The sequence below is a fragment of the Falco cherrug genome, unplaced genomic scaffold (assembly GCF_023634085.1).
Source record: "Falco cherrug isolate bFalChe1 unplaced genomic scaffold, bFalChe1.pri scaffold_58, whole genome shotgun sequence".
In the NCBI taxonomy this organism is placed as follows: domain Eukaryota; kingdom Metazoa; phylum Chordata; class Aves; order Falconiformes; family Falconidae; genus Falco; species Falco cherrug.
The window spans coordinates 683,131-707,470 of NW_026599496.1; the positions used below are offsets into that span (position 1 = coordinate 683,131).

Below are 24,340 nucleotides of genomic sequence, written 5' to 3' on the forward strand. Positions count from 1 at the left end.
TTTTGGGGTGGAAGTAAATCGGTTCCCATGAAGGGCAAATTGCTGCTCTTCAACTAGAGAGAAGCAGCAGAGCAACACATGAACATCACCCCAAATAGAAGTAGGGTGAGAGAACCCCCAGGAGCACTCATGTCCAGTACTTTGTCCCTTGTCTTGCCCTTGAACTGGTGAGTGTGTGGCATTAGGGAGCTGTGCCAGCGAGGTCCTCTGCACAGCTTCAGCGACACCACGGCAGTTTCTGCTGACCTGGGTTTTGTGCTCCTTGCAGGGCATTGGGGGAGGGATGTGGGCTGCTTGGTGAGGAGCACAAGGGGATTGTACAGCAGAACCAGAATGTTGTACAAACGGAATGTTTTGGCTCATACTTGATGGAGCGTGAGTCAGCGGAGTGCCAGAGTGCTGTAGCTGAGCTAGAAATGCATCAGTAGCATGGTCAGGAGGTGCAGAGCACCTTGCAAAGCCCTTAGCCAAGAGGCAGGCTTTGGGAAATGGTTCCGTAAAGCCACCTGTGCTGGGCTTGCAGTTGCTTGCCTGCAGAGTATCTGTGTGTTAATTGTGGAAGGCTCAGGAGTGCTGCCTTTGAACAACCTCTACATCCCTGATGCTGCACGATCCACAGGGACTGTGGGTAACCCAGTGAACTGGGATGCGGGTCTTCCTGATGGGGAGTTGGTTTGTATAATTCTCTTGCTTTGAATCTGTTCTTCCCTGGGGTAAGTCTGACTTCAGTGAAGTCACTCCTGAATCAAAGGAGTACAGTTGTGGCCAAGCCTTAAGTACTAGGGCCATGTGAGCTGTTGGTGGCTGAAATGCTGTGTGCCACGTAGCCCTTTCTTGGAAAATGAGCAGTTTCCTACTGTCTGGCAGTCATTTGGGAATGTGCCATGTGATTGGACTGTCAGAAAATAAATAAACAGCTGGCGTGCCTCTTGGTTTATTGGCACTTGTGTTATAAATGAACTGCTAATTTTTCTGCTGGGCAACATTTCCAATTTGTTACTCTTGCTGCTTCTGATTTGCACGTTTCTGTTTTATGGCTCCAGTTGTACAGCGTGGGTGTTCTCGTGCCAGCCCCTGTTCCCACATGTTCTTGCGTTATGGTCTGACGGCCTCTGCTGAATTGGAAACCATTGTGGCACTGACTGGCAGATAAACAACAGACAGAAATACTTCCATTTGTACGTCCTACAGGCTTATTAATAGTTTATTGTAAAGGAAGAAGGAAGTAAGAAGCACATAAAAACATAGCACAGCTTATTCCGTGTTGTCGTCTTGCTCTTTTCACTGTAGCAGTGCACTGTTTTCAGGCAATGCAAGTTCAGTCTGTGAGGTTTGTGAAATTCATTACTGATGCTCGGTGGAGACTGAATTAATGCACATTGATTACTATGAAATACGACAGGACAGCGAGTTACTGCATTACTGAAATAAAGTCCTTTACAATTCAGCGCAGCCCTGTTAGATGCTTTGTAGCGCCCAGAAGCTGTTCCAAGTATACTTTCAAGATGACTCGTGTGGGGAGGAAAGGGGCAGAAGACCAAGGCAAATGGCCCGGTGATAAATGAACCTGGAGCTAAGCGACTCATTTCAGAGTGCTGCGAACCGGCAGCTGAGGGGGGCAGGTGCAGGGGCACCCCCTTCTCCTGCGACTGTATCTTCATCCTCCGGTCCCTCCTCTCTGGTCATGGCCCTTATTTTCCAGCCTTTGATATCAGGGTTTCAGCGGGAGCTTTCCCTGCTTGGCTTGCCGTGTGACCTCATGCTACAAGGATCTTTTCTGTGCAAGTCGTCTGCTGCAAGGAATTCAGTGAAGGATTTAGGATGGGTTATGCAGGAAATCTGACATCCGAGTGTGGTGTTGTGGGCAGCTAAGGTTGATATCACTGTGGCAGTATTACCGTTAGCCCCTGAGTTTGCAGAGAGCCTGAAACAGCATCAGAGACGAGCAGCTGCTTCAGTTCCAGCGGGTGCCAGTTCAGATGCCAGTGGCGATACCTGGAAGGCCAGAGCTTGTAATTTACTGCTTGTCAAAGGGGTGTGAGAGAAGGGGAACCATCGTACAACTGTCTGCCATCCTTGCAATGGAGAGGGGAGTTGTATGAAGGATGTAGTCATGTTTTCATGAAAATCTGTAGCCTGAAGCTGTGTCTAAACACAACAAACTTTAGAGCATAGATGGGATGCAACCCCTCTGTCATCCAGGCACGTTTATTTAGAAACGTGGTCTTAAACAGTCTGCTAAGGGTTTGTAGTTGCGAAGCAGAACAAGATTTTGAACTGGTCTCAACAGTTGCCCAGGCTGTAAGCAAGTGTGTAGCAGAGTTAGTGTCCAGGTAGCACGAGGCAGTGCTGCAGTGGAGACTGCAACCCGTTCCCCACCCAGGGGGGCAATTCAGCTTTCAAAAGCTTAAGGGACCGTGGGTCCACAGCGACACAAACAGCCAGCTTCTGCCTAGCACCCCTCCTGCCTTGGGTTTCGCCCTGTTTGGGCTGACGCTGCATTCAGCCTGGTGCAAGGTCCCGCTTTGGTGGGGTGGTAGAGCGTGGCTGAAGGGTCAGCCTGCTCTGAAGTGCTGAGTCAAGCCTTGCACGGGATGCCATGTTCCACGGTGTCCCTGGAGAGGGGGCTTGGGACATGATGTGCATCTGCATGAATGGTGAGAGGCAGCTTTCTCTCCCAAGGTCGTGGTTGTCTCTGTGAAACCAAATCCTTGCTTCTTTAGCCTTGCCCTCAGGTCCCTGGAGAAAGAATTCCCTTTCCTTGTGCGTTGCTGTGCAGGTTGTCCCGGTGCCCCTCACCAGCAATAGAGCTGGGAAGGTTGCCTGTGCTTGCTTTTGGGGGAGGGGGGGATTTATTTCTTGGGCTCTTAATTGCCTTGCTGTCATCCATTTGCTCCTTAGCAATGACAACGACTTGACAATTACTTCCTTTTACTTCCCTCAAATACCTCCAGTTGTTTTAAGTTCCTTTTTTTTTATCTCCCTGCTGATCTGAACTTGCATCCTCCTCTGTCTACCTGGCATCTGGAAGAGAGAGATAAGTAAATATGGCATGCCAAGACTAAGGCAGGTAGCTTTCAATTGGATTTGCCTTTGTTACAGTAATGTGGCCGAAATAACAACAACAGCAAAAGCAAATGGCACTCTCCATTTGCTAATGCAGTTTCTGAGCATCTGAACAGTCTGGGAGGTGAAGTACCCAGGAGGTAATGGGTGCTTTAAAGTCATATGGGCTGCCCGTAGCTTTTATTTTAGAGGGCTTGGGCTGCAAGATTGAGTACAAACTTGCTAATTCAGAAAGACTTGCTGAAGATGAAACCCTTGCCTGGAATATGATGTTAAATCCTGCAGGTTGCTTGCTGCAGTTCCCTTGCTAGTATTTTACCTTCCAAATAGGAAAAGCAAAAGCCCTTGTGCAGTTTGTAGGGTGACTGTTTGAGATGTCTAGAAGAAGAGATCCTTCTTTATTCTTTGTGCCTTGGATGGGGCAGCATCTGTTTTGTCAACCTTAGTGGTGGGTGAGGCGCTGGGTGGTGGGTGAGGCGCTGGGTGTCAGCTGTTGTGTTGGAGCACTGGGTACGTGTCTGTGCCACGGCTGGCTGCCTTAGGGCCCTTCCAGGAGGGGATGGGGATGGGAGCAGGAAATCCCAACCGCGGAGGAATCCGGATCAGTTCTGCTGAAGGGAGTTTGCTGCTGTGTGCGGTTCCTAAATCAAAGTGCTTGCTGCTTCAACAATTACAAGAATATCAAATGAGTTAAAAGCACCGGGGCAAAAATCAGGGCAGCGAGTGAGTGATGAGAAGCAGAGCTTTGATCAGCTCATCAACAAGAGCGCTGCTGGGGGTAATGGCTCCTGGCCCTATGGCAGCAGCTTTACCACTGATTTCAGTGGGGGCAAGGTGATAGTTCCAGCGCAGCGACGCCATGCCATACATCTGGAGACTGCTCTGCTCATCCCTACAGTAAAATGCTTTTGGTAATTTGATTTGCCTTCCTGCTGCTAAACGCCAGGCAGCCGGGGCGCGGGGGGGATTGCCTGGCTCTGTTCTGAACGAGCCAGTGGCTGGGAATGCACAGCCGGCTTTGCTCTGGTGGGGTGTCTGAGTGTCCCCCGTGTGCAGCTCCCGATGCCGCCTGCCTGGGGTGGGTGTGCTAACCAGGCACGCCGTCACTTACTCCTCTAGAACAGACCTTACAGAGGGGTTCGATTAAGGCATCAGCCAGAGCTGTCTCTGTGTCCCCTGGGGCTGGGTGAGATGTAAAGGGAAACTGAGATGAGGCAGAGGAAGAACTCTCTTGAATTGCAGTGCAGAGCTGGCGTAGGCTGCTGAGGGCAGGGGTGGAACTGTTAGTGCTTTGAAGTACCTGTGAAACCTCTTGCAAAAACAGTTTGGGTCTGGAGCTGAGCCGGCTCTGGTGTGGGGAGATGGGTCAGGTGGCTTTTGAAGGGTGCGTGTCCCCAGCCTTGGCCCTGTAAGGCTGTGGGAGCGGGTGAGAAATACAGCTGTACCCTACACTCAGCTGGCATCGCAGCAATTACCGTGTCCAGCTTGTGAAGCATTTCCCCAGCGACTGACCGTTGATCACGTATGTGCTGAAGTCCTTTTGAAAGTGTACCTGAGCATCCCCTGCCAAGCTTCAACAAGGTCTCCGCGTTGCTGGCTTTGAAGTTAGTGCTGTGGCACAGCTGGGTTCTCAGTGGTGCTTCCAATAGTCTGCGGTGGCGATTGAAGCAGGTTCCATTAGTGCTGTGATCCCTTGCGTGAAGCGACTCTGTTTTGGTGCCTCGGAATCAAAGCATCAGATAATTGTGGTGCTGCCAGCTTGCTGCGAAAGCGGGTGAATCAGTGGGCTTGTTTCTTCTTTGCAAGTTAACAACCCTGTGCAAGTCATGCTGGAATGAAAGGTCATGAAGGTAAAAGGTACTATTATTCCGTTATTGAACGCTACTGCAACAGTCCTAGAAAACAGCAGTTTTTCTTCTGCCGTGGGAATGGTGCTAAATGCATTGTGCTGAGATTGTTTCTTTCCCTGCAGGATTATTTCCACGAGCTCATCTGCATCACAGAAAGGGAGAAGTTTGTTGTGCCAATCCGAGCTATAGGTGCCCGAGCTATCCTGGACTTCCCCGACCAGGTGAACTTCTCAGCCTGTCCAGTCAAGTACAGCACCCAGAAAACGCTGCTGGTTCGCAATGTTGGTAACCGGGAGGCCCGCTACTGCATCAGCACGCAGAGGTAGGGAGCTCATCTTTTTTTGTGCAAAACACTGTGGCGTGATAATATAGTTGGAAAACAGCAACAAAAAGGAACCGGAGCACCTGAGCTGCCATGCTGCTGTCGTGGCTGGAGATGGGCAGGGCACGTGGGTTTTGCTGTTGATTATAGTGTTTGAAGCATGGCGCAACCTCTGCTAAAACCTTGCAAGCTGCAGAGTGGAGTTTTATAGTGCAACGGTGTCTTCAGAGCACAGTCGTGCAAGACTGATTCTGTTAGACTGAAGGAGCAATTGTAAGAAGGCAGCTGGACTGCCCTTGGGCTGTGGAAGATCCTGCGGGGCAGACGACAGCTCTAGGAGCTCAGTTCCTGCAGACCAAGGGCAGTGTTAAGAAATGGGCAAGCTCTGAGCTGGTGGAAGAGACATTTAAGAATTTATCAGCAGTTTGTCTAGAGTAGCAAGTGCAATCAGAGATTGCAGATCAAAGCAATTGGTATCGAGACCCTGACAAAAACAGGGTGTGGTCCAGGACCTGGTTTTCCAGTAGGTTTGATCTGGTCCCTGGGATCCAATATTCTTCAGCAGAATGAGCTTGTAAGTGGAGACGAGCTGGCAGTGGTTTCAAAGCTGCACTACAGCCCCAAAGAGGAATGCCTTACAGCGGGGCCACAGGCCAAAGATGCAGCAAATACCTGGTGCGTGGGTTGGGAGCCTTTTCTAGAGCTTTGTCTCTCTCAGATCTCCTGGAAAGTGCTCTAGCATGCTGTAGTAGCCACCACCAACCTCCTTGATCCTCAGTACCTTCTGAAATGGTTATGTGGCCCTGTTGGCCAAATATACGCGTTCCTTGGGAGGCCACAAGCACGTGGTATTTGGGCAGTCTCCTGGTCAAGTGCCTGATGTGTGCTGTGTCGTGGACAGCCTGTACTGTTCCTGTTGGTCTGAGAAGACAGTCACTGTTTTTCCAGTTTGCTGAACTGCACCTGCAAGGAAACCAGTTCAGCTGGCTGGTAGTTAGCTCCGAGTTGCTTGGTCCCAGAGGTCTTGGTGCAGGAGCTGAGGTCCAGAACACAGCAAAGACCTGCCATCTGCCTTAGTGCACCTGAGTTGCTTCAGTTTCTTCCCCAGGAAAACAGGGGTCAAGAGAAGGCTCTTTGCTCTTTCTCCTGGGAAACATGAGGGTCCAAGAGGCTCCTACCAAAGCCTGGCAAGGCTATGGAAGCTTCCAGGATGCTATTCAAGCAGGCTGCTGCTTTTCACTGTGGAAATACGTAGGCAGGACCTTGTAAATCCCTGTACAGCTTCCCTCTGGGATTTCCAGATCTAGTCGTCACCACCAAAACAGATACCCAGTCGTGTCTGGCATCTCTTGGCAATGTCCTTGCCAACTATTCTGTTGAGTGATCCAGCGTGTGTTGAATCCTGCTTGATACGGATTTTATGCTGAACTTCAGCCATTAAATTTTTCAGTCCTGATTTGCAACAGAGAGATGGGAAGTGTTACAAAAGCTTTATTTCATATGACACACAAAAAAGTACAATTCTGAATAACTGGATTGTGTGTGTGCAGAGATCAAAAGCTGGTAAGATTTCCCATGTCAGCTGAAGGCATCAGTCATCTCTTCCATTTCATTACGAATTTTTGAAAGCCAGTTTGAAATTTCAAACTGATGATTTAAATCTTTGAGTATAAGCAGCGTTTTATTCTAATGAAGTCGCCTCCACTTTCATTCAGATTTCTTTTTAAATACTCTGAAGTTCCTGTGTTTCTGCTGTTTTTATTTTTTTTGCTTTAAGTGTTCAGCAAAATGTCATAATGGATTCTTCATTGGGAACTTTCTTAGAGGTTGAGTTCCTCCAATGCCTGTCTGTCTACCATCTGCTTGGATATATGCACAAATGTATAGGAAATATGAGAAATTTGGGGGCTATATGTGAAATGGAATTGGGCTGATGGAGAAGAGAAACTCAGAATAACTTTGGAAGGGACCTCTGGAGATCATCTGACCAAACACGGCGCTCAAAGCAAGACCAGTGTCAAAGTTCAGTCGGGTGTGCACACAACATGAGAAGTAAGATCGGGTAATACCAGCCTTGCTCTGTCCTCCTCCAGGCTGTGCAAAGCCCTTTATCCCAGCATCTCCCTGTATGTCCTGTGCTGCAGCCTCTAAGCTCCCTTTCCGTAGAAAGGCTTTTGTGCCCTCCAGCCTGTACTGCCAGGGATTCTTCCACCCCAAATACAGGTGGCTGCATTTCCCATCCCTCGGCTGCATGCAGTTCTGCTGTGTCCCAGTGAATGGCAGCCCAGCCCTCCAGTATCTGGACCGTAGTGCCCCAAGCTTGTATCCTCCACTCAGAATCCAAGTGTTCCCCCCTCTTGACCAGGTCAGCACATCCCCTTGCAGCCCGAGAGCAGAACCCCCACGTTCTTTCTCCCTGTGCGATGAGGCCATGGTGTGCCAGGAGCGGTTCTTCCAGCCAGTGCTGGGGACTGCACTGTGTGACAGTGGGTTCCCTGCTGCTTGTGCTGTGAGAAGTTGCTCAGGTACCTGCCCCGAGGTCCCAGGTGAGCTCAGTGGCTCCAGCAACCCCAGCAGAAAAGAAGTGGCCTCCCAGCTGGCGTGACAAGTAGGCTGGAGAGTCAGAGCAGTACTAGTGTAAATATAGAAAGTCTCTTCCTGTCGTTCTCGTTGTTAAGGCTGGATAACGAGTTTCTTCTCCATGGCATTCAGGGAGATAAATGTCATTCCAGTACGTTTCAGTTGAAAATGGCGTCTGGAAGCAGATCTCAGCGCAGCACTGCCTTTTCCTGACGTTACAGACCTTGTGCTACGCTGTGCTATGGCGCCAGAGAGGATCCGACTGAGAAGATACATTAAGGAATGGCCCATCAGGCTCTGAAAGCTCAGGAAATGATGCTACAAGGTGCAGTGCTAGGAGCCCCCTGTAGTACCCATATACGACATCGAGGTGTGGGATTGGAGAGTTACCACAGGATGTACAAGGACAGGACAACAGATGCCAGAACAGATCCCTATGAAATTGCTTACTAGTCTGGTGTTGCTCCCTTTCTGCAGGGCAGTAACGGGCAAGATCTCAGCAGGTTCTGACGGGAAGGTCTCCCTCAGGCTGGTGTGGCTAGAGGAGTTTATACAAGCTGGGGATTGCAAGGCACCGCTGGGAGATCTGGACCTGTGACAGTTTAGATGTTGTACAACAAAGCAAACGTACAAATGGACATAGTTAAAAAGGATGTCAGAAAAGAAGCTGTTAAAAAACCTCCAAACCTTATGTTTCCTGTTTTTTCAGGAGCAGTAGTGATTCACTAACAGGGTAGATCTAACAGGACAAGAATTATCCTAAAGAACAGCTCACAATTAATGGAGAGAAGGCCAGAGTTTAGCCTGCCAGCTTCATCTCTTGGCAGTGGCTTTCATGTGGCTATTAGTGTGTCAGGGACGTTTCCTTAGCATCTCTTATCTGTAGGCTGCAGGGAACAGCTTAGTGATGTGGACTGAAATTCAGAGTTCAGGTTAAGCATGGACCTTGCATCCCTCTGGGTCTTGGAGAACCAGGTCTACGTGAGGGATACCAAGCTCCCGCGACAGCAGTAACAAAGTTGTCCCGTGGGTACAGCGTGGGGTGGGAGGCAGGAGGTGCGGTGTCTGACTTGTGCTCTGTTTCTCAGTCCTGAGAATGAGTCCTGACCTTGGTGGGATCCTCTTCTTCTGATAATTTGAAGATGGGAAGATACCTTCTTTCTCGGGCATCCCCTGAAGTCATCCTCAGGAGTGTTATGCCCATCCCAGCTATCTGAGGGCAGGGGTATGCAGACAAGGGGATGGGATGGGAGGTGGTGCTGAAGTGTGGCCCTTAACCAGCAGCTTTTCTGTTCTGGCCATGTTTCGGGGGGCGGGGGGGGGGGGGGGGGGGGAGGGAAAAAAAAAAAAAAAGTTGGGGGAATTTTTCTGTGCCTTTCCTCCAGCAGGCAGTGATGCTAGCCAAGCACCAGCAGAGCCCTGCCCAGTATAACCAAGCACAACCCCCAGTGCAGGTGCAGGGCCATGTAGAACAATCCAGTTCTGAGGCTGGCGGGGCCTTGGCTTTCCTCCTCCCTCCCAGGTGTCTCAGGTCCAGCACGTGAACATTGCAGGCCCAGTGCTTCCCCATTAGTCACTGCCAATGTTCTTGCTGTTGTCAGGGGAGCAGGTCAGGCCCCTAATTGCAGCAATATCTCCTTAATGAGCAGGAACTCCAGCAATGTCATCAGCTGTCACTACTTCCATGAATGAAGCTCAGCTCGTGCATGGCTCCAGATTTTCTCATTATTTTTGTGTGCTGCATTCCCTAATCACTGGGAAACTCTCTGGAAGGTGTTTTTGAGGTGACAAATTGACCACCAGCAAAGCACTAAAGCCAGTAACTTTTGCTTTCTAAGTGAGGCTGTACAGGAGTCACAAAGCCCAGCTGCTGTTGTGCAGGAGCATGTTGCACCTGACTTTTCCCTGAGCGTTAAAGAACTGAATTATGTGTCTGTCAGCCGAGAGCTGTTTACCTGGCCACAAATCATAATTGCTCGTGTTAAATCTAAAGTACACCAACACGTTTTCATAATTATTTCCAACACATTGCACAGAATTCCCCCAGCGGGCCAAGCAAACAGTTACCAAGCTTGGATTACAACCCGGAGCCCCAGATTGCATTGCTTGTGAATACACCGAAAAGCTCCTGTTAAACTTGCCTCGATACGCTCCTGCTGATGGTGCTTCATTTAGCCAGAGATCTAATTGTTCAGGTTGTAAATGGGTACTCCTTTTGTGTCTTGTTCCCTTGTTATTGTATCACTCTAATGTGCCTTTGCACTCATAGAGATTTTTCTTTGCTTAGAGCAGCTTTCACTGAAACACTGTTAAAATGTGCCCTTTCTTAGGCAAAACCAGGATGCTTTCAAGGTAAAAAAAAAAAAAAAAAAGAGTTGAATTCTGCAAATTAAACTCCAGTTATTCTCTGGTCTTCAAGAAGAAATTCTCTTCTCCCTGTCTGATTTCCAGGCTGCAATCTCACTGCCTTGACATTTGTATCTCTTGAGGTGTATAGGTGGCAGGAAAAGACGGATTCCTGAGGAAGTCTGTGTCAAGCTGTGCATGCAAATAACCCTCACCATCTCCGTGCTCTTCAAAAACCCTCCTCCGATCGTATTGCTAGCAGTCAGACTCTTGAGCCTTGCTGCAGAGAACTGGATGCAGGGTATGGGGGAGACGAGGTCGTTTTATAGCATAGGATGTTCTGAGGGCTGGAGCTCTTCAGGAGTTGAGTTGGTGGCTCAGTTTCTGATACTGTCTGTTCTCTTTTTCTTCTGCTGACTGTGGTTTGTTTGCTTCTTGCTTGCGCAGGTGAGCTGGAGTGAACGAGACAGCCACATAGTCCCCAAATGTCCCACAGTAATCCTGATGTGCCTCTCTGTGTTGCAGCCCTTTCTCTGTCGATCCCTCTGCTGGGACTCTTGGGATTGGTGATGCCGTGCAAGTAACAGTGGACTTCCACCCACAGAAGGCGGGTGATTATTCCGGGTCCCTGACAGTACACTACGACACAGGTAAGTGCGGGACACTGCATGGTGCCCACGCTCTGCGTCCTTCAAAGCAGAAGACTGTTAAACTTGCTTTGCAGACTCTTCTAAACCCTTTTCTTTCTAAACCCTTTTCTTTCAAAACCTCTGCATGTTTTGGTGCTTCAAGTGAGCAGGTAAGGGGCAAAGGCTGAGTGTGCCCTTGTTCTGTGTGGCTGCGTGCTGGTCTCTCCCTGGGGGACGCTGGTGTCAGCCGGGAGCGTAAGTGTGTCTGTGTCCCCGGCTCCTCTCCAGGAGAGCAGCAGTAGGGGATGCTCAGCAAAGCGTGTAGAAGCAGGCAGTGCATGTGCTTTCTGCCTCGTGGGCCCTGGAGTTAGCATTTTTCTGTGCTAGAGGCTTTATTCTCATCTTTGTTTAATCACTTCTGATGGTTTTACCTTCCAAGCCTTTGTCCAGTTGCTTTGTGGGTTTGTAGCTATGAGCGTCTGTAGGCTCCCATGGCAGTACGTTCCAAAGGAAGGAATATTCCTTGGGAAAGTGCTGGTACTACACTTCTGTAATTTCTGACTAATACTATTTCAGGCCCTTGGGTTCCTGTTTTACGACAAATGGTGACAAATTTTTCCTCCTTCGGATTTTCCCAGGCCGTTTGTGCTCTTACAAACCTACCTATCTCTTCTGTGATTCCTAGGTTAAGGAATCCTGTTCAGTCTTCATATAGAAGCTGCTCTGTACTTTGGAGAAGGGCAGAAAGAATGATTACATTTCAAAGGCTTCAGCTTGGCTTTGAAGATCAAAACTATACCCATTATTTCGAGACCCACGTGGCCATGGGTTTAGACAGTGAGACCATGATAGTTTTCGTGGAGTTTATTTTGCAGTAGTTAGTTGTCTCGTAGAGCATGAGGTCATGTTTCCATGAACCGGAGTTGTGCATGCTCGAAGCACTGTGCATGTCTCCCAGTTCTTGGGTCCTGCTTCCTCTGCTTGCCAACGTATGCCGAGGATTCAGCGGAGGGGGAAGGCAAGCTTATAAAGCACGCCTGCCTCTGTAACGCTTCTGAACCTCGGTTATTTTTGTACGCTGAGTTGTCTGTTACAGAAAGCAGGCTGTCCAGTCACTGGAGACGTTGCTGTTTCTCGCAACATAACTCGTGTCTGGCCACGAATCCCTCCCACTCCTCCTCGGCTCCCTTAAGAGCAGAGAAGTCGAGGTTATACAGGCACGAAGGCTGAACTCTCCATGTGTGGAGATGAATGAATGGCTGCAGAGATCTGTTTGAAGGGTGAGTCGTTCTCCAACCTCCCTCCAAGAGAGGGGGGGCTCTTTTTGCCGGCACGACTGTGATACTGCCAGATTGTGTCTGGCTTAGGGTTTAAGGAGTCCATCCAGTAGGCAGCCAGCTCTCCCCTTGTGCTTTTGTGTGGCAGCCTTGGAAAGGCAGGTCCATCCCCTGGCTGCCTTGCTGTAACCCGTGCAGCGAGGGGAAGGCTCTGCCTCGGCAGAGGGATGCTCTCCAGGGATGGCCGGGTCGCTGCCCTTCTCAGCTGGGGCTGGCTCTGAGGCTTTAAACACGCTCCACAGAAGTGCCATTTCGATGGAGAATGTCTCGTGTTTGGGGTTTGCTTCTCACCTGGGAGGCCCTCACCTGCAACAGGCAGAGTAGGCTCGGTGCTCAAGTTTGTGCTTAGTTGACTCCTGGGAGTTGCTTGGTAGGAAGAATGAAGGTTTGGAAGCTCTGGCAGTGAGGGACGCTTTGGTGGGGGTCTCTTCTGGAGGGTGAAGTGCTGGCAGGTGCTCCAGCAAGACTCCAGGCGTTAATCGGCTGCTGTGCGCAGCCAGGGACTCTCTCCTCTTCAGCTCGGTCTGAGGCGGAAAGCAAAGGTGTGCTCGCTCTGGTTGTGGGACAGCTTGGGAATACTCGGTGTAGACTTGCACGCTCAGGCATAGGCACCAGCAGGCTCCAGGCAGAAGAAATGGGCTTGCAGGGCTGTGATGGGCAGGTTGGTGTGGGCCGTGCCCCACCGGTCTCATTCTGACATATCTTCACAGACCCACAGCAAGTGAGGGCACTGCTGCTCCAACACGGTGACGTTCTCATCCGCGTCCCATCCTGCCGTGGGCTGTCACTTTGCCTGTTTCTCTTCACCTCCCTCTTCTGCCTGCATGCCCCAGGCATCTTGTCATGTTGGCAACAAGGGATCAGGAGAGACACAACCCTGGTGGCGTGCTTGCAGGAGACTCTGGGCGAGCCGTGACCGAGGTGGGGCCTCCTCAGAGTCACCTGAATGACTTTGGATGCAGAATTCCCTGTGACCCAGGTGGGATGGCAACCCAAAGGCCACCTGGGCACACTGAAAACGTCTCCCTGTAGATAGTGTTGCCTTGGGGATAAATGTCTACAAGCCCACCCAGAAATAAGGTGCTTAAGGTGGTGCCCAGGACATCCTCATGCTGTACACCTGCAGCTCTTGGGGTGCAATAAATATATTGATCTGTGGAACTGCTCACACAGCTAAAAGCTGTGACACTTCTGTTCCCTGTGGTTTCCTCCGTTCCTTGTACTCCCATCAGCAAGGGCGATGAGCAATGTCTGCCTTTTGCTTCGTTCTAGGTGAAGATACGCACACAAGCCTTCATGGAGCCGCTGAAGATGTCAACATCAGGCTGGACAGAAACTCCTTGGCAGTTGGGAAGACCTACATCACGCTGTCAAATCACAGATGTGTGGTCATCCACAACCGGAGTAAAATCATAGCCCACTTCCAGTGGAAGGCTTTTCTTACTCAAGAGGAGGAGGATCAGGAGAAGCTGAGGTTCGTTGGAAAGATTCCTTTCAGTAAGACACACTGCCCAGGAGTGAAACTACCATACGGCCTCAGAGGGATGTTGGTGCTTTTTTGGATGGTGTAGGAGAAATAAAGCATCCACCGCATCCGGGTCTGTGTCCATGGGCTTCAGGGTAATGGAGCTCGGTGCTTCCCATTCTGGTTCCATCCATGTTCCAGCTGATGTTTTGGGGAGGAAAGGTTGATTGCAATGACTGCATTTCCTCGGAGAGCAAATTCCCATCTGTGGGAGCCCTAAATCAGTGAGGCCAGGTCCCTGGGCTCGCAGGGGGTCTGTGAGGCTGAGGAAAGTGTCGGCACTCCTTACCTGGGACGGCGTTGAGCGGTAGCACCTAACAGCTGCAGGCAGCGTACCTGCTGTGATATTCACTGCAGTTTCTTCCCCTCCAGCTCTGGTAGGATGGCAACCTTCTTCAGCCTGCTTTTGCAGTAGTGCGCAGGGCAGGGTGCTTTGCTGGCCCCGAACGTTGAGGCCATCCGGCTGTAGGATGCTGAATTGCCTCGCGCTGTCCCGGCTTCCAGCACAGCGAGGTATCCCTGCCCCTTCTCCGGGGCTGGGGAGAGTTCGGAGGTGGAGGGTTCTGCGGGGAAGGCAGGGACAGGACTTGGAAGTGCCTTTGGGCGTCAGCACCTGTGTCTTCATGGTGCTGAGAGGTGGGGCAGGCTCTCCAAAGGGTGTCTCTGAAGCTTTGAAATTCCGTTTGGGGCAGCAAGGAAATGCTTCTAGCCCAGGGGGAGGCACTGGAAGTGACACTTCAAAGCTGGGGTGATGTAGGGGGGTCCTTGTGTGACTTTTCAGAGTTGGACGGCTGTAGGTGTATAGGAGTTAGTCTGAACCCAGAGCTGATCAGGAAACTGCCTTCAACTGGAGCACTTTTTAAGGGCTTCTGAGCAAATAAAGTTCAATGTAATTAGGTCAGAAAAGCCTTGAAGGCCAAAACTAGTTTTCCAGTGTTCTCTGTTTTTAATTACACAGTGCATGACTTTGGTGCAAGCGCAGTGTGCTAAAGGAAAAAATCTCATGACCTTGTCTTGGTACTTCCCTGCACCATTCTTTTCGCATCTCTCCCCAGCTGCCCGTCACAGATGGGACCCTGAGCGATCCTCTCTCCCCTCAGAAGCGACCAGCTTTCGCCACAGTTAACGTGTTTCCCCAATTTTTTTGCAGTGACGCTTGATCTCGTGCCAGCCTGTGTTCTTTACTGTGACCAGGGCGCTTTGTTCTTCCTTACTTGCAGTCTTAGGGGTGGTCATGGCTCCGAGGCCACTGTGCTGCTGTCGGAGCAGCTTTTGAGATCTTTTGAGAGCAGAGAGGACTTTGACAATGGGAGGAGGCAGTGCAGCAGCCTGTGCTTGGCTGTCACCCAGAAAGACCTGGCTCTCACAAGGTCTACCCAGGGGTTTGCTCTGTCTCCCTCCTGCAGGACTTTCTGGGATGTAGCGGTGGGATTCTTGTCCGTTGCTGAAGGCTGAGTTGAGGGTTGCTCATGTCGGTGGCTGGAAGCCCTCCTCATGCACAGCGCTGTAGGTCAGCCATGGAGAAACATTTCCCACGACACTCCACTGGGAGCGAGCCAAAGAAAGTATTTTTGGCACCGGTGACAGCATCTGCCCGAGGCTCTGTCTATGTGCCGCTAGGAACGTCCGTGACTGTGTTTCCTTGCTGATTGTATTGGAATTCAGCTGGGTGGTGACTGCTGTCCTGTTTATAGCGTGTTGCCTCGATTTTCTGTGTACGGAGCCTTCCCCTCATCCCCCTCGAGTAGTCACCTGCTGGTTCTTGGTGGCCGGGGGACTGGAGCGTGAAGGGGGCACAGCAACGTGCCAGCTGGGAAGCAAGTGCTCTGCAGCAGTGCTCCCTTCTCACCTCTCGGTTGTGAGCTTTCAATGCTGCAATGATCGCTGCTACAACTACCAAGTAAGGGAGAGGTGACCTGTGTCAAAGCTCTGTGGAGAAGGCCCAAAAGAGGAAAAAGGTGAAGTGGTTCAAGGCTGGATGTAAGGGTTTGGATTCAGAGGTGCTGGTGCTGACTTCTTTATTGGCTAATGCTGATGCCAAAACGGCACAGAGTAACAGCTCAGAGACTAATTTTGTCTTTAAGCAGCAAAGGTATTTATTTCGTGCAACACTGGGGAGCTACCGATTTGCACCGGACAAACTAGCTCCGAAGTTTTCGGTGAAAAGTCGGGTAATTTATACAGTTTTTGTGAGAGGTTACAACATCTTTACATACATATTCATTTGATTTTGACATCTAATCATTCTATTCATAATAGGTGGGATCTAGGTGGAGTAAACCTTTCAACTTTCTTTGTTCAATGATCTTCTGACTCATGGTTTTCCTTTAACATCCTCAGTGGAACCTTTCCTAATTATTCAGAGTACACGCCTTTACCTTTTCTAATCATTCAGAGCACATTCCTCTACTTTAACGTGGTCAGTGGGAGGGAATAGGCCCTGCCATCTCTCTCTTACCTCAACACAAAGAGAGCATCACCCAGAGCACAGTACCAAACACATCCTGACTAATCTTTTTAAGACCTTGCTCTGTTTCAATGCCAGGCAAAGCTCTCAGGGCCTCTGTCTTCATGCACCTAAACCCATTAATTTCACTGAAGTGATGCGATGCCCGAATGCATTAGCTTGCTTTGCAAGTGCTCTGGGATCCTCTGCTGGATGGCAGTGTAGGCAACGGAGCAGCCAGTTTGCTTATCCCTGCCGGTGCAAAAGGGAAGATAAACAAGTGATGCTGGTAACCTGCAGCTGAAGCCCGGCTGCTTCTCCGCTTCCCAGCGAAGCACTGCAGTGGGTGCTCCTTCATCTCCATCCGTCTCCCCCGAGCACCTCTACGGGCAACAAAGCCATCTGAGGGTGTTGGTGGGGTTGTCCATTAGTCGTGGCTGTAGCTTTGAGCCAGGAGGCTCCCCTGAGGGCTGCTAGCTTTCAAACCCCTCTTCTTAGCTTGTGAGTGTGGCGTAAAAGTACCTGCCGTGCCAGTGCAGGAGTGATAACCTGATCTGCTTGGGACCCCGTGGCTTGGGGTCAGCCCCTTGCTGAGCTGCTGCTGCTCTTCCTCCCCCAGTGCGTTGCTGCTCCTGCACTTACATGACAGTCTCTGCAAATATGTTGTTTGTTAAATGATCTGCTTGGTTTGTGTCTCCCCATGGCTGCAGGCGCTGTCGCAGGCTGCAGAAGCAGGAGGAGAATGAGAGGAATTCTTTTCTCAAGCAGCGCGCGGTGGACCCCACGCTCCAAGAACGCCTTGCCCTTCTCTCCCGTGCCTTCCAGAACCAGAGGGCAAAGGTGCAGGAAGACTCTATGCTTTTCTCTGATGATATTTTTGCCATTGAGCCAGTGGTAAGTGGTAGCTGGGAACCTCCCTTCCTCCTCCTCCTCCTCCTCCTCCTCTTCCTCCTCCCTGAATGAGGTTGCTTGGCAGATCCCCACATCAGTGTCTTGATGTGCCGAGAGGGAAGACATGATGTTTGTAGTGAGGCTGGGAGAGATTGTTGCAAAAAGCATTTCTAAACTGCGAGCTCCGGGCAGGCGCTGAGAGCCTGCCTAAAGCTGAGCTCTGCTGCAAGGGCTGTAAATTAAGGGCACTTCCTAAGTGTCCTGACAGTGTTCCGAGGTATCGATGATTATATATAAGGGCACTCCTTACACGTAGCGTATGGGGATTAACCATGAGTATTAGTTCACATACTGAAGAATGAAAAGGTCCTCTATGGAAAGGAGGGCAAGTTCAGCCCAAGTTTAATTGCGGCAAGACCAATCCCTTCATATAATCTGGACTTAGACCGTGCCTGAATCTCCCTCCCAGCATCGTCTGTGACCTGCACGCAAGGCTGGCGGGTTTAAACAGACTTTTTTGAGTTCTGTTGCACGCTTAGAGAAAACTTTTTGCTTTTGTATTTATGCAAACAAAACCTCATGTCCTTCAATTAACTAGAGCCCTGATTCTGAGTATTTGTGTGGTCTGAGATGACGAGTGCCTGCTGTCTGAGCAGTGTAAAATCCCTTCTCATCTTGGAGCAAACCCTAGAATAATCTTAGCCTCTTCTTTCTTGTAAAATAGGTGAAACTATTGTTTTATTATTTATTTTTAAGGAAGGGGATCGTGTTCTCTTCTTGGTTGCTCCTATAGCCCGTACAAGGCTGAGAGCCCCCCATGTCAGCACAGCTGCAGTTTCACACCGCCGCAGCTGAGAGCAGCGTGATGTGACCAAGAGCCTGTGTCGGAGCAGCAGGGCTGTAGCAGGGAGTGGGAGCTGATCAGCTGAACATGAAGAGCATCCTGCAGTGTGTCAGCTGGTTTTGGAGCGTGTCCCAGGGCTCCTGCTGCGGTACAGCCGACTATACCTCCATAACGAGCTTAACCTGCTCTTGGGCTCCTGAAGTGCATTAGGGTGAGGTCCAGCAGCCTGGCTGCCCACTGAGTCCTGGTGCTCCCTGTAGCGCTGTACGGACCCAGAGTGTAGCCTGGCCTCACGCCTTGAGTGGAAACCTTTCCTAAATGGCTGTGTTGATGTTATAGTTTGCTCTAGGACTGAGCGTAAGTGGGCTGCTGCAGGAGTCTCTCCCCTTCTGTCCTGTCCAGCATTATCAATCTTGTGATTCCCATTAATTCCATGATCTATGGAACAATGAGTTTCACATTCAGAGTTTTGCTCGTGTCTGTCTTCCCCCCCGGCATATGGGTGTCTTCACATCAAATGTTAGTATTTTTTCCTCTTTATCAAGTGTAAAATCTAAGAATGCACTGCCGCCGACTTCCACAACTTTCTCCCCGGTGACAGCCCTGTAACTTTTAGCTTGGGCAGGCCCCTTCTGGCAGCGCCGTGTAAATCTGCTGGAGGGGCCCCACCAGAGCCTGGACCTTGCTGCCTCGGACCTTCTGGCCAAAAGCGGCTGCTGCTCTTCCCACCTATCACCCTGGGAGCACCCTATAGAAAGAATCAAACCCTTGGAAGAAGCGGCTGGAGGTTCCCAGAGGTTAGGAGGCCGCTGGAGGGACGATAGCCTTGGAAAGGCTCTCTGGGCAGGGTGGCTTTGCAGGGTTTGTGCAGCAGCTTTGCTGTGTAAGCGGGCCGGTAGCTGCCAGGTGTTGCTCTCTGTGGAAGCTGCAGCGGGTTATTTCAGCCTGTATGGGGTTAACTTGTGGATGAAAATAATAACAAAAAAGGAGGCAGTGATTTTGGAATTAGCATGTGACCATGAACATTCCGAGCAGCCATCCAAGCCTGTGGGAGACAAGCTGTTGTGTAAGTCTGGCTTTCTGAGCGTGTCTCCGATTTGATTTATCGGAGATGTCGGCTGTATTTCTGTCACAGATGTGCTGGCCTTGGAGTTCATCGAATCCCAAAGTCAGCTAAACTCACTCAGCTGGAAAAGCGCGCTGTTGTTAGCAGATACATATTCACCAGGCCAACGGTTCTTTTTAATTTTCTTCCTTTCCCGCTTAGCTTCGTTTTTGCTTATGAATTGTGTTACACTTGCTTCCATTAACGGGAGATGTATTGCCTCTGTCAGCCTCTGAGTAATAACCAAACTGCCCCGAAGCGTCCACAGGGCCAATATATCTGATGGCGGCACATAAAATAGACCAGTGAGTACCACTGGCTTGTGATCCAGCAGAGACGAGCAGCAAAAGAGTACTTTGTTAGATAGTTGACCTGAAAGACTGATACTGCTGCCTTAGGCTGCCAGAAGCTTGTTTTCTGGCCTCAGTGGAAGGAGAGATTTGGTTTGAAGGCTCAGGATGCGCTCTCCTTCCCCGCTTGGTGCCCCTCTAAGATGAAGACCTCAAGCATCGTCACTACTCTCAGCATTTCATTAACGTCCTTCCTCAGCACAGCAGCAGCGATGGTTTGTGTGGCGGGTGGTGCTGGTAAGCCTGGCAAGGCACAGTTTGTCGCGCAGGAGCCGAGCGAGGGCTGTCAGCAGCTCTCTGGGCAGAGGGCCCCAGCAGCTGGAGGATCTAAGGGCACCACTGGGCAGCTCAGCCCACGCAGCGCCCTTTAAGGAGGAGCGCAGAACGCCGGTGAGCCGGGGTGTGTGTTCAGCCGCAGCTGTCAGGCTGGAAGCAAATGCAAGCAGCTGCCTAATGCACGCCCCCCCCCCCCCCCCGCCCCCCCAGGGACTGCCTGCCCAGGGTGAGACCACTGAATTCAGTCTGTTAAACATACAGCGAGCAGCTGGGTGAGGAGCGCTGGTGAGTTATTAGACTCTAATTAGCCAAGCCAGGGAAATCCGTCATCTGAGTGTTTCTTCTCAGTGGCTCGGCTTAGGCAAGCTCCAGGTGTCGTAGCAGGGCTTATGTTGTTCGGAGCAGCACCCCAAAGGCTTTTATTCCTGTAAATTCAAGATTACTCTCTGGACGCTTTTGAGTCTGTGCAGCATCCCAGCAGGACCCGAGGGATCTGCTATCTCGTACGCTGACTGTGGGTTGCAGGCTGGTGTCCCCAGTTTGCTTCCTCAAGCGAGTGTGTTATCATCTAGTAATGCTTCATCTTCCTCCAGTTGCTTGCTGGGTAGAAACACAAAGTCCGTTTGATCTGGCAAAGTGTTTTCTCTAGGTTTTGAGAAAAATCCAGGTGACTTTATTGTTTCTTCTGTGTTCTTACGCTTGGTTTGTTGGAGTTGGAAACGGTTCTCTCTACCTGTTCTTCCCTCTGAGCAGGCTGTGCATTAGGGAATCATTGTAGCTGCAGCCCAGTAACTCAGCATGTCATAGCTCTTTAATTTTTGTGGGGGCTGGCCTCTGAGCTCTATGTGCTAAGTTGATGGGAAGTATTATAGTTGTTTAATATTTATGCTGTGGCAGTGCTGGAGGCTCCAGTCAGTTCAAGATTCCTCTGGACAAAGCACGGAGAATACCCAGCAGCAAGCAGAATCAAGCTTTGTGCATAGAAAAATAACTGTTCTTTTTGTGGTCTTCCCAATTTTTTTCATTGCTTTAAAATATTATTACAGTTGTCAGAGATGCATATATTTATGCCAACAAATGGATGAAGAAGCATTTGTAGTGCTGGGGACTGAGGGGAATATTAGTGGTGCCTTTGTTGAAACCGGTTGCAAGAAGCAAGAGCCTTTAGAAGCCAGGGATGTCTCTGAAAACACATGACGAGGCTCCCTGGGACTGAGCATCAGTGCCAGGACTCTGAGAGAGGGGGAGAGAATGAAGACGCTGAGGAAGCAGCGGTTGCGCACACACTGGTACCATGGGCCGGAGTTAAATCCCGGAGCAAGAGCCTGGCAAGGAAAAGAGCTTGCTGGTTGCAGTAGGTGTGGAGCTGTAAGCAAATGCCATCTCTTCTTGTTTGAGCCTGTGTTCAGGGAAACAGGGATGTACGCACCTTGCAGAGAGAACCGGGCTGCATGTGACTCTCAGCTCCCTTCTCAGGTCATCCATCAGCTGGAAGAGCCTGCGAGCTGGCTCAGTGCTGGCGGCACAGGGCAGGAGGAGCCTGGTCTTCACTGCTCCCCAGGAGGGCTTGTTCTGCTTGGTGCCGAGTGCCCTGACTCACCAGAATCCATTAAAGAGTTACATGCACGTACAGGTTGAGGGTATAAGAGGCAGCACGTTTGTAACGAAGAATGGAAAAATCCCTTTGACTTGCTGACTCTCTTCTGATCTGGGTAAAACATTCCCATGGCCATAGGGAGACAGGGATGCAAGGGAAGGGTTGGAGGAAAAGGTGCCTTGTGCTTAGATCAGCTGGTACTTCTGAAGAAATGCTTGATTTGCTGAAGCCAGCCAGTTGGGTTCCTTTATTAGAACCCTAATTAAGAAAAAAAAAAAAAGCCTTTACCAGGTGCTAGTAAAGGTAAGGGACTGACATTTTTTGCAGCTGCTTCCAAAGTCTTACAAACCTGGATAAGTGCTGTTTGCTTCTTGCTCTTCATTGGTGCTCTAAATAAAGGCTTACAGGGCTGTGGTTGAAAACAAGAAATGTAGTGTTTGAGGATAAATGGTTTGTTGTCTGCTTCTGTTTTAGGAGGGAGATGTCTGGCCAAATTCTTCAATTGAAATTAAGGTGATCTTCAAACCCCGAGAAGCCCGAGTCTATCAACAAACAGCCTACTGCGACATCTCAGGTACGGCTCCTTTCTCCTCCTCCTGCCACCCACCGCAAAGGCAGGGCACAAATACTCTTCCAGCCCCCTTGGTCCCCGTGGACTTGCTAGGAAGGGCCGGTGGTCAGCAGGGCAGCGCCGGCACCTTCCTGCTGTCCCTGTGGCTTCCAGCTGGTCTGTGCAGAGCCAGGGCTTAGGATGCCTGGCTCTGACCACTGATGGCTCTAGAGCAGCCAAAGCAGCGAGGGGATAAGCCTTCCTACCAGGCATTTGCTCTGCTGCAAGGTGTTTGTAAAGGCCAGAGAGCTACACCGCAGAAGAGCTTTGGTGGACGAGCACTGAGCCCCTGTAGACCTGCAAGATGAGCCTTGGATCCATGGATGCACTGTCAGGCTCCTGAGGCGGTAGGAGCTGAGTGAAACGTGCCCCCTGCCCCTGGGTCACCTCCCGCTCTCCAGGCGCTGCCAGACCGTAGGTGGCTGAGCCCCGCTGAGCGCAGGGTGTCTGTGAAAGTACCAGGCGTGTGCCGCTCTCCCTGCGTGGGACCAGTCACCTCGTGGCTCGAAGTCCGTGCTGCATCTGCGTAGTGTTGTACAGGGCTCGCTGCCCTCAGCAGGGTGAGCTCCCTGCCCAGGAAGCACAGTGCGAGCAGTCTGCTAGACAAGCTTTATGCTCCTCCTGGCTGACAGAAGTGCTGTCACGGCTTTTGCTGGGAGCGGTTATCACTGACCCACCGCGTTACGCTGCCTTTGCCCTTACAGAGGTGTGACGGCTTTGCTGTGCTGGCACGGGGCAGGGAATGCTTGCAGCAAGCTCCGTGGTTCAGGTTACCTTGTCCTTCCTCTCCGTCTGTGTGGTGCTGCTTGAGGTGGTTTTCAAGAGCGGGAGGTCCCTGTCAGATTTCCATCCAGGGAAATGATTTTCCCCATCTAAGAGGAAGGAGGTGCGAGGCCAGTGGTCCCCAGCAGCCAGGCTCCCGTTCTGGAGGGTGCTGAGATCACTAACCCAGCTGCTTTGATCCCGTCCTTACTGCTCCAAGCTGACGGATGCAAAGGCCATGAAACAGCTTTTTATTGATACGGTAACTGCGCAGGGTTCAGCAGGCTGCTGGGGTGCGGCTGTCAGCCGGCTGCTGGGCCTTGCTTGGGCTCTTCCTTCTCAGCTCCTGTGCGGTCATCTCTGATGGCAGCGATACAGACAGCAGGTTTTTATCTTTGGTTCTGTTTTGTGAGCTTTGTGCCTTCACTGAACGGATTTCAAAGCTTGTCTAAGTGCATGGGAAGGAATTCCGAAATCGTCTTTTATGCGCAGCATATCTTCTTCAGGGTGCAAAGTGATTGCTAAGTTATAAAGCAGCCCGAGGGCTCAGTTAGAAATGAGAAGCCAGCCCCGAAGTATATCTCCTGAGGGAAGAGAGGGGTCCTGTATCTTCTCGCGGAGCACCTAGTGCTGGTGCCACCCAGCCCGGAGTCAGGGACTGGCTCCGAGGCTGCCTGGAAAATCCAGGCGAACCGAAGGAATTCTGTACTGACATGGCAATCTCTCCCCAGGCCGTGAGACCAGGCTGCCCCTGCGCATCAAAGGGAGCAGCATAGGGCCCCAGCTGCGCTTCAGCTTTGACCAGCTGGACATCGGGAAGGTTTTTGTTGGATCAGCCCAGAGCTATGAGGTGAGCAGTGGGGTTTTCTGGGGTTGGGGTGGATCCTGATGGCTCCTGGGGCAGCGGTGAGCTTTGTGGGCCTGCGGGATTTCTGGCAATGCCGGCAGTTGTGAGCACGGAATATTTGACGTGAGTGAAATGTGGGAGGTTTTGCAGAATCTGGATAGTTTTGATGGGGTCTGAAGGGTGTGTCTGTTGTTCCCAAAGCCCCGATCCCTGCTTTTTGGCAACCTCCCTTTGAGACCAGCTGGGAGGCTTCATGCAGAAAAACCAGCCCTTGACACATGAAAGCACCACCGGGTCAAAAAGGTCAGGATCCAGAGGCTTTTGTTTCAGCCCTAGAATCACTGCACCCTGGTACCCTGGCGGTTAAAAAGCAGCTGGAACAAACGTGTTGTGTTCCAACTCGAGTCCGTTGCAAACACCTTTCAGTGAAGCGCATCCTCCTGGCTCCTGGCGCCGGAGGGAAGCCGGCCAGCCTCCCCGCGCAGAGCTGCCCGCGCAGGCACCGGGAGCGCTTTCCCTGCTGACCAGCCTCCTGCCACCCTTCAGACCTGGTGCACCTCTGGCTCTGTGAACAGAGCAGAGCAGTTCTGGAAATGAAGCAGAGGAGCTTTCTACATGTTTCCCTCCCCCCACCCATGATGGCAAGTTTTCTGTCAAAAAAAACAAACCACCAAAACCCACACAAAGAAAAAAAACAACCCAAAAAAACCAAAACCCCCCCAAAAAACAAACCCCCAAAACCCCAAAAATCTACCCCCCCAAAAAAAATACAGCAACTGAAAGAGGTAGAAAATGAGGCAATACGTCGTGCCAGACGCTTTCAAAAGCTTGACTGTGGCAGGGAAGGACATGTTAAGGGGTTTTCTTACCAAAATCTTGTGCGCTCTACGCATTTTTAATGCTGATACTTTATGGAGTCTATTTATATAAATTATTTTTTTTCATTACTTGAGAAAA

The 24,340-nt window shown here is 50.8% G+C and overlaps 1 pseudogene; it reads left to right on the forward strand.

The window, feature by feature from the left end:
* Window positions 1–24,340, forward strand: part of LOC129735206 (hydrocephalus-inducing protein homolog) — a 100,063-nt pseudogene that overhangs the window by 8,009 nt on the left and 67,714 nt on the right.